The 14,148-nt window shown below is 39.5% G+C and overlaps 1 protein-coding gene across 8 annotated transcripts in view; it reads left to right on the forward strand.

Annotated features, from left to right (window-relative positions):
- The first annotated feature begins 5,679 nt into the window (after positions 1-5,679).
- The window catches only part of ankrd50l (ankyrin repeat domain 50-like), a 77,578-nt gene continuing 69,109 nt past the window's right edge, over positions 5,680-14,148 (forward strand). For 2 of the 8 annotated variants that reach the window (XM_062061439.1, XM_062061444.1), the window contains exons 1-6: positions 5,680-5,943; positions 8,488-8,598; positions 8,742-8,854; positions 9,095-9,218; positions 9,629-9,804; positions 9,898-10,020. The gene's annotated coding sequence lies outside the window, so the exon portion shown is untranslated. Of the gene's footprint in view, positions 5,944-7,113; positions 7,194-8,487; positions 8,599-8,741; positions 8,855-9,094; positions 9,219-9,628; positions 9,805-9,897; positions 10,021-14,148 lie in introns of all 8 variants that reach the window. The other 6 variants (XM_062061442.1, XM_062061446.1, XM_062061445.1 and 3 more) reach the window with 6 other exon arrangements.

Here is a 14,148-nt window from a genome sequence, read left to right on the forward strand (position 1 = left end):
GACGTTTTCAGCAGGATATTTCGCGGGAAATTTAAAATTGCACTTTACTAATCTAACCCGGCCGTATTGGCATGTGTTGCAATGTTAAGATTTCATCATTGATATATAAACTATCAGACTGCGTGGTCAGTAGTAGTGGGTTTCAGTAGGCCTTTAACACTTTTTTAGAGTTTCTTCTTTAAATTTAACATGTTATGCATTGAACATATGTTATATTACAATAAAATGATACACACAAAAAATATTAAATGTTCTTGAGAATTAAATGTTTTTATTATTTTGATTTGTCCCATGCAGCCAGTTAAAAAACATAAATGAGGGTATGATGTACAAATTTTCATCTGCAGAACCATATGAGTTTTGAATATCAAGTGGTTTCTAACATTTCTCTCAGTTTGTGATACTTTAAACGCCTGGTAATGTTCATCAAAGTTCCCAGTGAATAGCTTATGTGTCAATAAAAGAATGTCATTTTTCCCATATCAATATTATAGACCACATGTTTTAAACTCAAGGCCCGGGGGCCAGATGTGGCCCGCCACTTAATTGTATTTGGCCTTTGAAAGCCTGGAAATAATATGTATCAATAAAGTACTGTAACTTTTCTTACTAAATGTATTCTTTCTTTCTATTTTGGGATAAAAAAAAAATGTACTCCATAATCACACATTTTGTTAACTTAAATATTGTCTAATGATGCAAAAATATATTATCAAACATTCAAATTCAAATCATTCAAATTCAAAATAGAATAATAGAAATAAATACTAATAATAATGATTTCAAAGCAAGTTATCCATCAAATTGTGCAATATAAAAGTAGCAATAGATTTCATGGTAACATTGTGAAATGTACTGTGGTTTTTACAGCATTTTTCTCTAAATGAAAAAAAAAAACTGTACTTTTTTACTGGGGTGCCGTTTTGGCATTTACAGTAATACACCGAAAAATCTACAGTAAAATTGCAGGGTTTTTTTATTTACAGAAAAAAAACAAATGTACATTTTACGGTAAAATTCTGGCAACTGAGCTGCCTTTTTTTTTTTTTTTTTACCATAAAAACCGCTGTACTGTTTTTCCATTTACATTAATATACACTACATTTTTGAGATGAAATGATTGCAATTTACCATATTTTTTTTAACATTTTGCTTTTTTTAAAATCTATTAATAAAATGCATTAAAAATGGTGTAATAATAGTATTCGCTGTTAGACGCGGCCCTCTGGGGCCAAACATAACTGCGATGTGGCCCTCAGTGAAAATGACTTTGACACCTCCGTTATAAATTGTTGTCTGAAGAAGTGTGTATAAATTGACTATCATAAGACACATTGGACACAAAATGAGCTTTGAAAAGCTCATGAAGTGCGCCAAGTGAGCGGTTGGCCTGGCAAGGAATGAGATGCTTGTCCATGGGGATATAGAAGCGGTCAATCTTACTCTTATGGCGCCCAACGGCCAGGAGGTACGACTGACGGTTCTGCTGATTACAAAGATGCTCTTCCACACTGCAGCAAGACTGGGGTTGAAAATAAAATCGTATTACAAAAAGTGAATATTTTAAAGGCCTACTGAAATGAATTTTTTTAATTTAAACGGGTATAGCAGATCCATTCTATGTGTCATACTTGATCATTTCGCGATATTGCCATATTTTTGCTGAAAGGATTTAGTACAGAACAACGACGATAAAGTTCGCAACTTTTGGTCGCTGATAAAAAAAAGGCTTGCCTATACCGGAAGTAGCGTGACGTCACAGGAGGAAGGATTCCTCACAATTCCCCGTTGTTTACAATGGAGCGAGAGAGATTCGGACCGAGAAAGCGACGATTACCCCATTAATTTGAGCGAGGATGAAAGATTCGTGGATGAGGAACGTTAGAGTGAAGAACTAGAGAGGCAGTGCAGGGTGTATCTTTTTTCGCTCTGACCGTAACTTAGGTACAAGGGTTCATTGGATTCCACACTCTCCTTTTTCTATTGTGGATCACGGATTTGTATTTTAAACCACCTCGGATACTATATCCTCTTGAAAATGAGAGTCGAGAACGCGAAATGGACATTCACAGTGACTTTTATCTCCACGACAATACATCAGCGAAGCTCTTTAGCTACTGAGCTAATGTGATATCATCTGGCTCAAATGCAGATAGAAACAAAATAAATAAATCCCTGACTGGAAGGATAGACAGAAGATCAACAATACTATTAAACCATGGGCATGTAACTACACGGTTAATAATTCTCAGCCTGGCAAAGCTTAACAATGCTGTTGCTAACGACGTTGAAGCTAACTTAGCAACTTAGCAACCGGACCTCACAGAGCTATGATAAAAACATTAGCGCTCCACCTACGCCAGCCAGCCCTCATCTGCTCATCAACACCCGTGCTCACCTGCGTTCCAGCGATCGACGGCGCGACGAAGGACTTCACCCGATCATCCGTGCGGTTGGCGGCTAGCATCGGCTAGGCGTCTGCTATCCAAGTGAGTACTCCTTGTTGTGTTGCTACAGCCAGCCGCTAATACACCGATCCCACCTACAACTTTCTTCTTTGCAATCTCCATTGTTCATTAAACAAATTGCAAAAGATTCACCAACACAGATGTCCAGAATACTGTGGAATTGTTCGATGAAAACAGAGCAGTTTGTATGGTGACACATTGGGTACGAATACTTCCGTTGCCGTCGTGACGTGACGCGCATACGCATCATACATAGACGTTTCCAACCGGAAGTTTAGCGGGAAATTTAAAATTGCACTTTATAAGTTAACCCGGCCGTATTGGCATGTGTTGCAATGTTAAGATTTCATCATTGATATATAAACTATTAGACTGCATGGTCGGTAGTAGTGGGTTTCAGTAGGCCTTTAACATCCTACGTACAATTCAATGTTACTTCTTTCATCCATTGCTTAGCTACTTTTACACACAGCTAGATAGTGGCATGATTATTAAGGGTGAAATGATTGCTCAATACACCTCAATCGCTAGTAGTAGCAGTTCAAACCACTGCTCATTTAACCTGAAGACATTTGGTTGCACTTAATTTAGTATATTATTGTTGTATTTCCATTATTTCTATGAGGAAAAACAACAGCCAAAGTAGCAGGTAAACCTACGGTTACTTCAGCCTAAAAACATGTTGGTTGCATTTTGTTTTTGATATTAATGTTGTATTGTTTCTATGTTGATAAACAACAACAGAAGTACCAGGTAATTCTGTTAAAATGTTGGTAACTGTACTTTAATTGAAAGGGTCTTGAACGTTGAAAATGACAGTAGAAATGTTTTGCTGTTAATTCAACCTAAACTGCTGGTTGCAATTTATTCAAATAAAATGGGAATGCATTGGCCATTAGTTGTTGTTTACTTGCTTGTTTTTATCCATAATTCATTACCTAATTCCCTAACAACAGCCATTCTCAAGTAGAATAACTTGATTAAAGTATAGTGTTTTATTTTCCTACTTTCAAATACAGTTTTATTGTTAAGTGTGTAAAAAAATATTAAACGTACTTGTTAAATAAAAACTCTGACTTGTTTTTAATGAATACTTAGGTCTACTACACTACTGTATTTCATGGTGTCATTATGGTGGTACTTACTTAGTACTTAGGTCTACTACACCACTGTATTTTAATGTTGTCATTATGGTGGTACTTAATTAAAACGGCGTGGCGAAGTTGGTAGAGTGGCTCTGCCAGCAATCGGAGGGTTGCTGGTTACTGGGGTTCAATCCCCATCTTCTACCATCCTAGTCACCACCGTTGTGTCCTTGGGCAAGACACTTCACCCTTGCTCCTGATGGGTGCTGGTTAGCGCCTTGCATGGCAGCTCCCGCCATCAGTGTGTGAATGTGTGTGTGAATGGTAAATGTGGAAATACTGTCAAAGCGCTATGAGTGCCTTGAAGGTAGAAAAGCGCTATACAAGTATAACCCATTTATCATTTATTTAATACTTAGGTCTACTACACTACTGCATTTTAATGTTGTCATTATGGTGGTACTTAATGAATACTTAGGTCTACTACACTACTGTATTTTAATGTTGTCATTATGTGGTACTTAATGAATACTTGGGTCTACTACAATACTGTATTTTAATGTTTTCATTATGGTGGTACTTAATTAATACTTAGGTTTACTGCGCTACTGTATTTTAATGTTGTCCTTATGGTGGTACATAATAAATACTTAGGTCTACTACACTACTGTATTTAATGGTGTCATTATGGTGGTACTTAATGAATACTTGGGTCTACTAGACTACTGTATTTCATGGTGTCATTATGGTGGTACTTAATGAATACTTAGTTCTACTACACTACTGTATTTTAATGTTGTCATTATGGTGGTACTTAATGAATACTTAGGTCTATTACACTACCGTATTTAATGTTCTCATTATGGTGGTACTTAATGAATACTTAGGTCTATTACACTACTGTATTTAAGGTTGTCATTATGGTGGTACTTAATGAATACTTAGGTCTATTACACTACCGTATTTAATGTTCTCATTATGGTGGTACTTAATGAATACTTAGGTCTACTAGACTACTGTATTTAATGTTGTCCTTATGGTGGTACTTAATGAATACTTAGGTCTACTACACTACTGAATTTAATGTTGTCATTATGGTGGTACTTAATGAATACTTAGGTCTACTACACTACTGAATTTAATGTTGTCATTATGGTGGTACTTAATGAATACTTAGGTCTACTAGACTACTGTATTTAATGTTGTCATTATGGTGGTACTTAATGAATACTTAGGTCTACTACACTACTGAATTTAATGTTGTCATTATGGTGGTACTTAATGAATAAAGTTTGAGAAGCAGCTAACGCTTCTAACCCCTTAGTTAACATGTAGCATTAGCTTTAGCGCCGCTGTACCTAAACTCTGTCTTTTGAGCACACAAGTGGCTGGGCTGGGCGATAAAAGGATATCAGTATCGCGATAGACACGTAATCGATATCAATAAAAAGTGCCTTTGATTATGTTTTTGTCGGAATAAAGCGGAAGTTGCAAAAGCAAGGTTGGTTGCATGAACCAAAGGCACTCGCTCTCTGGTAACCGAGCAACGCAGGAAGTGATCACTGATCAGTGGGAGGGACACACTAACAGCCAATTAGGTGACAGTATCAACTATCACGTTTGGTTGCGCCATCTTGTTGTCTGGCAGTTGATTCTTTGCATAGAGTGAGAAGAGAAAGTCAAATTGAAGAAATTGTGGATAAAAGATGGAAAAGTCACCTGGACAGTATGGCACTTTAGATTTTTTTAAAGGGGTTTGTAAACCACCAAAACCACGCTCGCCCTTTAGAGCACTGTTGTAACTTCCTGGTGCTAAACCTGCAGAAAAATAGTTCTTCTCAGGTTTCTCTCTGTTTATACTTTCACACTTTGCACTATTTTCTTACACTTTATTAAACATTTCTTACATATTCCTTTTTTTTTGCACCTTCATTTTATAATAAAATTATTATTCAATGTGATGTTACTATTTGTGTTTTCCTTACTTGTGTTGACGTTTCAGCTGAGGGGATCATAATCAAAGGAAGGTGACATTTGAAATAAAAAAAAAAGTTTTCTTATAACAAAAATGTTAATGATTTCGAGAAGTCATAAAAATTATCAATAATTATCGACATCGACCGATACACAGCAAACATTGGTGTGTTGAAATTTCAGGGTTAAACATTTCAGAGTTCATTTTTACTCAACGTGTTCTTTTAACTCATACTGATTAAAATAGAGTTCAGTGTTGAGGTTATTTAACGGAGTTAGTAAAGTTTAAGCAAATTAACCCTGTAGAGTGTTGCCCTTGAGGTTAGCACAGGTAAACACCGTGCATCAATCAGCCCTTCAGCCTTACTGCTAGTCAGGCACCGCTTTCACCAGAGATGGACAGTTGAACACAGACGGTAAGAACAAATAAAACTTGCTGGAACAAAAATATAATGTTTGAAATAGTAATAGTACAAGTTAGTAGTGTGTGAAATGCAATAGGTAAAGTTAAAGGCACGATATTACTGTTAGCTAGCGGTCGAAGATAAGTTAGCCGTGCTAGCTAACCCTATAGCTTGTAGAGATATACCTACTGGCCTTACTGATGTTTTAAGTTCATAGAGTGCATGGTGACAGTGATAGCAATGTACGGTTCCTTTGGATATACAGCCATAATTATTTGAAATCTGACTTTTAGAAAGGAATAGTTATTAGTGCTATTCGCTAATTTGCGAAAATACGCTACTTCCGGTTTTTTTGATTGATTGATTGAGACTTTTATTAGTAGGTTGCACTAAAAACGTAATTTCGCAGTAAAAGCCTTTCCTTACTTCCGGTTTTAAGTGGAGAACGTACTTCCATCCATCCATTTTCTACCGCTTGTCCCTTTCGGGGTGGCGGGGGGTCGCTGGAGCCTATCTCAGCTGCATTCGGGCGTACTTTCACAATGGAAGTGCTTTAGTGTAATAATAGTTCAGGAAACTAGCTGCAAAAAGCAAGTGAATTAGATTGTGACACAATGTGGACATTTGATGCTGTTTCTCAAGTTAGAACAGCTGATGTAATAGAAATGTACTTTAGTTGTATTATAAAAGGAGGAATGTTGGACAGCCACAGAAGTGATGATCAGTGACATATGAAGGCATGGGTTGATAATCTATAAGTTAATGAATCAAACAATACAAACTCAATAACTTTGCAACTTTAAACCAAATTGCTGTTGAATGCTAATTACTGCACATTGTTTTGCATGTCCTCAGAAAAAATGCTGGTGCAGGTTAGGTACAGCCAACAACAGAAAGTTAAAGTACCACTGATAGTCACACACACACACACACACACACACACACACACACACACACACACACACACACACACACACACACACACACACACTAGGTGTGGTGAAATTACCCTATGCATTTGACCCATCCTCTTGTTCCACCCCTTGGGAGGTGAGGTGAGCAGCAGCGGTGGCCGTGCTCGGGAATCATTTTGGTGATTTAACCCCCAATTCCAACCCTTGATGCTGAGGGGGGTAACTGGTCCCATTTTTATAGTCTTTGGTATGACTCTCTAACCACAAGGCCACTGAGCAGGCCATAGAAGTATGTGAAGTTGAATGCAGTTGAAGGAAGGTGTGATTTTCCGCAGTTCCATGAAAAAGGTTTGTTTTGGTTTTGCTTAAACTTGGTAAATGTTCTCCAATTCTGTTTATATTACAATGGTGTATGAAATTACTGAATGTGGAGTTACTTGCGAGTAGGGTTGGGTATCGTTTGAATTCGAACGATTCCGATTCCAATTCCGATTCTTTGTTTCGATTCCGATTCCTGACGATTCACGATTCCGAGTCTTTTAAGAGGCAGGGTCAAAAAAAAGTTTAGGATATTTTAAATGAGCTAGCTAACCTACAGTCTTTCTGAATGAAATAGTCTGACATTCTCCATCAATTTTAATTCTATTAACTTTTTATGAACTTTACTATAAATTCCTCACAGGGCTGTTTTCATCTAGAATATAACTATCAAATCTATGAACTTGAATATAAATATTATAAATTATGAATACATTTTCCCAGGGGTACACTTTCCCCAAGAGAGCTTTATTTTTAAAAACCTCATGAAAACACATTTACACACAAGTGTATGATGCTGCAGGAAACCTCATGAAAACACATTTACACACACAAGTGTATGATGCCGCAGGTACTTAAAAATGTTACCGTGCTCCCACTGATGGGCTAACCTGGTGCAGAAAAGAAAATAAACAATAAGAAAGAACTTGCAAAACCCAGTCCAGATTAGCAGCAGGTACAGTATAAAATCAGAGACAGTTTTTGTTTAGGAAAATGACCATATCCGCCTTCTCAGGCAGGATGCGTGAGCGTTCTGGACAGATAGTGTCTCCTGCTGTGGAAAATACGCGTTCGCTGGGTGTGGAAGAAGCTTGAACGCACAAATAGGAGAAAGCGAGATATGACAGCAAAGGATAAGTCTTTTGTTGGTTCCACCGGACCACCACCAGGCAGCAGGGTCGTCAGACATAAGTATCGGTGGAACGTCCTGGTACATATGCAGCTCTCTCTCCACTCGTTTCTTGATGGACATGGAGCTCTGTTATTTCGCGGTTATTTCATTTTTTTTTTGTAAAGTAAAGCCACACTTTCGACCGCCGACGCCCGCTATCCATGCTTGAGCTTGACTGACTCGCTCGGCTATGCTAACACTTCCGGCGGTGGGCGCTTCTTCGTTGGTGTCCGGGGCTTCTTCTTCCGGTTCGGCGGACATATTTTTTTCCGGTCGGCGGACTGGTATCGAAAATAGGAATCAAAATTTAAACTTTTGAACGATTCCGGGAGAATCGGAAAGTTAGTCCCGGTTCCAATCGATACTCGATACCCAACCCTACTTGCGAGGCTCTATTGAAAGGTACACTCAAATGTAGCTTATCTTTTACAGTCATCTAGAGATTTTGCCTGCCACATGATGCTAAATTAGTATACAAAGATGGAACAGGGACCAAAGTTGATGAAGAAATATTTAGTGACCTTGTCAGCCAGGGAAATGACGGTGAGAATTGTAAATTAATCAATGACATGATTCATGTAAGTGATGTATCTTGTATTGTTTTTAACACAAATCTGATTTAAGCAGAAAAAATAATCTGGACTCAAATGTTTAATTTTCCCTTTTATAATTTTATTTTGAAACAGTTCAGGCGGTGAAGAGGTCCTACAGCAATGCCACACATCCCACACTCTCTAACAGATACTACAAGAAGAAAAATGGTCAATATATTAGTGGCTCACATGATTGAAGAACACTGGTATGAGTGTTCTATTTGTGTATTATACTTTTAAAAAAACAAAAAAAAACTGCTTGGCCATTCCATTCCATAAACTCTGAATCTTAATTTAATCTGTTGTTATAGGCACCTCCCCACTAAACTTGTTGGAGAACATTATGCTCTTGAGATAGTGACAGTGTTCCCATAGTCCACTTTGTTTACGTAATTTCCATCTTGTGTGTTTGCAAAACATTCATTTTGAATGTGTTTCCATTAAAGGAACACTTCTATGACGCTGCAAGCAGCACTGGATACATTTCTTGGTGCCTTAAGACGATCCAGAGAAGGATTCGACGAGGATCTGTACCTCCAAAAAGCCACAGTAATGTTTCTGCCGCAGGAGGTATGTCAGGACACTTGATATTCTTCTCATTTACATTTAATTGTACTCATTTTACTATTGTTTTCATTTAGCTATCTGCTCAGAATCCAAGCTTTTTATTCTCTTAATTTTTTGCTTGTCTTTGGGAGGCCCACATTTCCAAAGGTCCATCAATGTTGAAAAGCAGCTCGATGGCAATGCTTGCCAGGAAGCCATCTCTTTGCTTTGCATACCACAGACACTACTGTAATTTCTCAAAAAATGAGAGAGACCTTTCAGCATTGTCAGAAGCTTATCAATAACATAGACAAACATATTGATATTCTGTCTGCCTTCCCAAAGTTCCTGGATACAGAAGGATTGTTAAGAATGAAATTGGATGTTTGCAATATTGTGCCGAATATGGTAGTAAAATATTTTCTTGCTTGTAGGTGAATCAAGACTTCACTCTACTATTTGATGAAGAGGTGTCCACTAGACTGCTACAGAAATGCGATCCATTCTTCAGGTGTAACGCGATCAAAGAGGCCAAGCAGCTCACCTCAACACCAGAGTTGCGTCAAATGTTGCAGTCAACAGCGAGTCCAACAGGAAGTGATATTGATGAGTCAGTTTTCTTCTTTATCATTCTCATTCAAACTAAAAGTATTCATTTTGAAGTATTTTCAGCTAATTTATTCTCATGACACTTCATCCCTAGCCTATGACCAAGAGATGGCCTCCCTGTTGTTGCTGTTACATCTCCTGCCGCCACCAACAGGAGGACCAAAGTGTCCACAAATCTGTGCTTCCGATGCAGTTAAGACTTGTAGTCTTTTATAAGGTAATTTAATAAATACAGTTATGATCATCTGTAGGGGTGTAACGATTCGCTTTAAGAACAATTCGATTCAAATCATAATTTGAGTTTGCCGGTACGATTCAGGGACGGTATCAGTTTAATTAGAACGATACGATCCGAAACGATTCAGTAAATTTAAATTGATTTGATTCAGTAACTTCTAGCCCAAAATCCTGCCAGTATGACTGTGTAATAAACACTGGATACTGCAGGTGATGTTTCCTATATTCCTGTTATTTCTTGTAAGGCAGTGGTTCTCAAACTTTTTTCACCAAGTACATAATGACAACATTAAATACAGTAGTGTAGTAGGTCTAAGGGACGGCGTGGCGAAGTTGGTAGAGTGGCTGTGCCAGCAATCGGAGTGTTGCTGGTTACTGGGGTTGAATCCCCACCTTCTGCCATCCTAGTCATGTCCGTTGTGTCCTTGGGCAAGACACTTCACCCTTGCTCCTGATGGCTGCTGGTTAGCGCCTTTCATGGCAGCTCCCGCCATCAGTGTGTGAATGTGTGTGTGAATGGGTGAATGTGGAAATACTGTCAAAGCGCTTTGAGTACCTTGAAGGTGGAAAAGCGCTATACAAGTATAACCCATTTATCATTTATTCATTAAAGGCCTACTGAAATGAATTTTTTTTATTTAAACGGGGATAGCAGATCTATTCTATGTGTCATACTTGATCATTTCGCGATATTGCCATATTTTTGCTGAAAGGATTTAGTATAGAACAACGACGATAAAGATTGCAACTTTTGGTATCTGATAAAAAAAAGGCTTGCCCCTACCGGAAGTAGCGTGACGTAGTCAGTTGAACATATACGCAAAGTTCCCTATTGTTTACAATGATGGCCGCATGAAGTGAGAGAGATTCGGACCGAGAAAGCGACAATTTCCCCATTAATTTGAGCGAGGATGAAAGATTTGTGGATGAGTAAAGTGCAAGTGAAGGACTAGTGGGGAGTTGAAGCTATTCAGATAGGGAAGATGCTGTGAGAGCCGGGGGTGACCTGATATTCAGCTGGGAATGACTACAACAGTAAATAAACACAAGACATATATATACTCTATTAGCCACAACACAACCAGGCTTATATTTAATATGCCACAAATTAATCCTGCATAAAAACACCTGCGTGTTTGTTACGCTAGCTCCTAGCTCCTCTGCTAGCTCCTAGCTCCATAGAACACGCCAATACAATTCAAACACCTGATCAACACACACAATCACTCAGCCCAAAAGACCGTTCACCTAACCCAAGGTTCATAAAGCTTATATATTTTAAAAAAGTTACGTACATACGCAAAAAAAAGTTGCGCACATACGGTCAAGCGATCAAATGTTTAGAAGCCAAAGCTGCATACTCACAGTAGCACGTCTGCGTCTTTGTCATCCAAATCAAAGTAATCCTGGTAAGAGTCTGTGTTGTCCCAGTTCTCTACAGGCGTCTGTGTATCGAAGTCAAAAGTCCTCCTGGTTAGAGTCTCTGTTATCCGAGTTCTTCCATCTTGACTGCATCTTCCGGGAATGTAAACAAAGAAGCGCCGGCTGTGTACTGTTGTTGCTGACTACGTTCGAAAAATACGTCCATTTCGCACCGACAACTTTCTTCTTTGCTTGCTCAGCTTCCTTCTCCATAATGCAATGAACATGATTGAAACAGATTCACGAACACAGATGTCCAGAATACTGTGGAATTATGAAATGAAAACAGAGCTTTTTCGTATTGGCTTCAATGTGGAAGGCATACCCGTGTTCGCCGGTCTACGTCACGCGCATACGTCATCCTCAGAGGCGTTTCGAACCGGAAATTTAGCGGCAAATTTAAAATGTCACTTTATAAGTTAACCCGGCCGTATTGGCATGTGTTATAATGTTAAGATTTCATCATTGATATATAAACTATCAGACTGCGTGGTCGGTAGTAGTGGGTTTCAGTAGGCCTTTAAGTACCACCATAATGACAACATTAAAATACAGTAATGTAGTAGGTCTAAGTGTTCATTAGGTACCACCATAATGACAACATTAAAATACAGTAGTGTAGTACAGTGGTCCCCAACCACCGGGTCGCGGCCCGATGGGTACCGGGCCGCACAAGAAATTTAAAAAAAATTTTTTTTTAATGTTTTTATTAAATCAACATAAAAAACACAATATATACATTATATATCAATATAGATCGATACAGTCCGTAAGCACACATGATTGTATTTCTTTATGACAAAAAAAATTATTTAAAAAACAACAACAAAAAAACCCCACCAACCCCCGGTCCGTGGGACAAATTTTCAAGCGTTGACCGGTCCGCAGCTACAAAAAGGTTGGGGACCACTGGTGTAGTAGACCTAAGTATTAAGTACCACCATAATGACTACATTAAAATACAGTAGTGTTGTAGACCTAAGTATTCATTAAGTACCACCATAATGACATTAAATACAATAGTGTAGTAGGACTAAGTATTGCTTGTAGAAGACGGTGGCGGTGCGCACAAAGAGTGTTTGTGCGCGTGCAGGGGCAGCAGATGAACTCCTTGATGAGGACCACAGCGTTGTGGAGCGTCCCGGCGGGAGTGGCGGGAACAAAGCTGTGGCGTTGTGAAAGGACGGATAATCCTGGACCTTTTGGGTATTCATGACTGGAGGAGGACACAGTCAGGATGGGATTAAACATCAAAGGCCAGCATGTAGCGCCAAGGTCTCGGGGCGGGGGGCGCGGTGGAGGCGGGACCACTTGTTGATGGTTTCTCTCCCAACCCGTTCATCCTGATGTGAGACGGTGGTCTCGGGCGAGGGCCGCCAGTTGTCAGACGTCTTCAAAGACAAACCCGGGGGACTGTTGTTTGCCGTCGCCACGGCGACACAGGCCGGCCTGACCCGGGCCGCTTGGCCCGCGCGTCTTCCTGTCGGCTGTCGAGGACAGGAAAGCAGAGACAGGCGAGTCATTTAGCGCCCAGGTGCACAGATGGAGCGCCTCCTCCCCCACCGCCGCTCCTCCATAAAGACTCCAGTCTTCATCCTGGACTGGACTGTTGTGGTCCATGAAAAGCAGCCTGGAAGCTGGGAGGCGGATGTGCTTCTCGCATCCAGCTCGTCTCCTTGTTGGGGGGGCGCTGAGGGGGGGCAATAGTGGGAGACAGCAGCTTCTTTATGTGGACTCTTTTCTCACCCGTGACCCCCCCAGCAGGTGTCCTTTTTCCCTCATCCGGATCCCAAACCAACCACGGCAGCATTCTGCCTCTTCTGCTTCACTGCTCACTTTCATTGTCCACGCACACACACACACACACACACACACACACACACACACACACACACACACACACACACACACACACACACACACACACACACACACATGCTGCAGGTGTCCCCCCTTCCTGTGGTGCATTCAGGGACATGAGACTTCCTGCGTTGTAAACAACTCCCCCTCTGTTTCCTCACTTTCACCTGACTCAATTAGCTCAGTGTCACATGTGTGCCCCCCCAGTGTCGCCACTGTAAAGTGAGCAGCCGGGACGCTAAAGACGTTGTCGGTCTTTTTCACCGAGTGCCAAAACAATCGTCCGCTCAAAACTCTCCTAACTTCAAGCTAACGATGCTAACAATGCTAACAGACGTGAGCATTGTTAGCAAGTGGATGCGTTAACTGATTAGCTTGTTAGCAAAAAATAAAACACGAGAGACCTACATGGTTTTTTCAATGACATGACAAATCTCGTTAAGTCTTACCTTATCACATCCAATTAAAAACTAATATGGAGTACTGTGAGGCCAAATGTTTACTATAGCATACAGTGAGTTGTTGTTTTGGTGACTGTGATTGTTGTTGGTTTAGATGTTGTTGTTATTGTTGTTGTTGCTTTTGGCTTTTGTTGTGTATTGCTGCTGTTGTGGTCGTTTGTGTTTCTGTTGGTGTGATTGTTGGTTTGGTTGTTGTGTTAGCAATAGCCGTTGTTTTATATATATATATATATATATATATACACACACACACATATATATATATATATATATATATATATATATATATATATATATATATATATATATATATATACAGTCGCGATCAAAAGTTTACATAGACTTGTAAAGAACATAATGTCATG

Source organism: Entelurus aequoreus, linkage group LG10 (genome assembly GCF_033978785.1).
Source record: "Entelurus aequoreus isolate RoL-2023_Sb linkage group LG10, RoL_Eaeq_v1.1, whole genome shotgun sequence".
In the NCBI taxonomy this organism is placed as follows: domain Eukaryota; kingdom Metazoa; phylum Chordata; class Actinopteri; order Syngnathiformes; family Syngnathidae; genus Entelurus; species Entelurus aequoreus.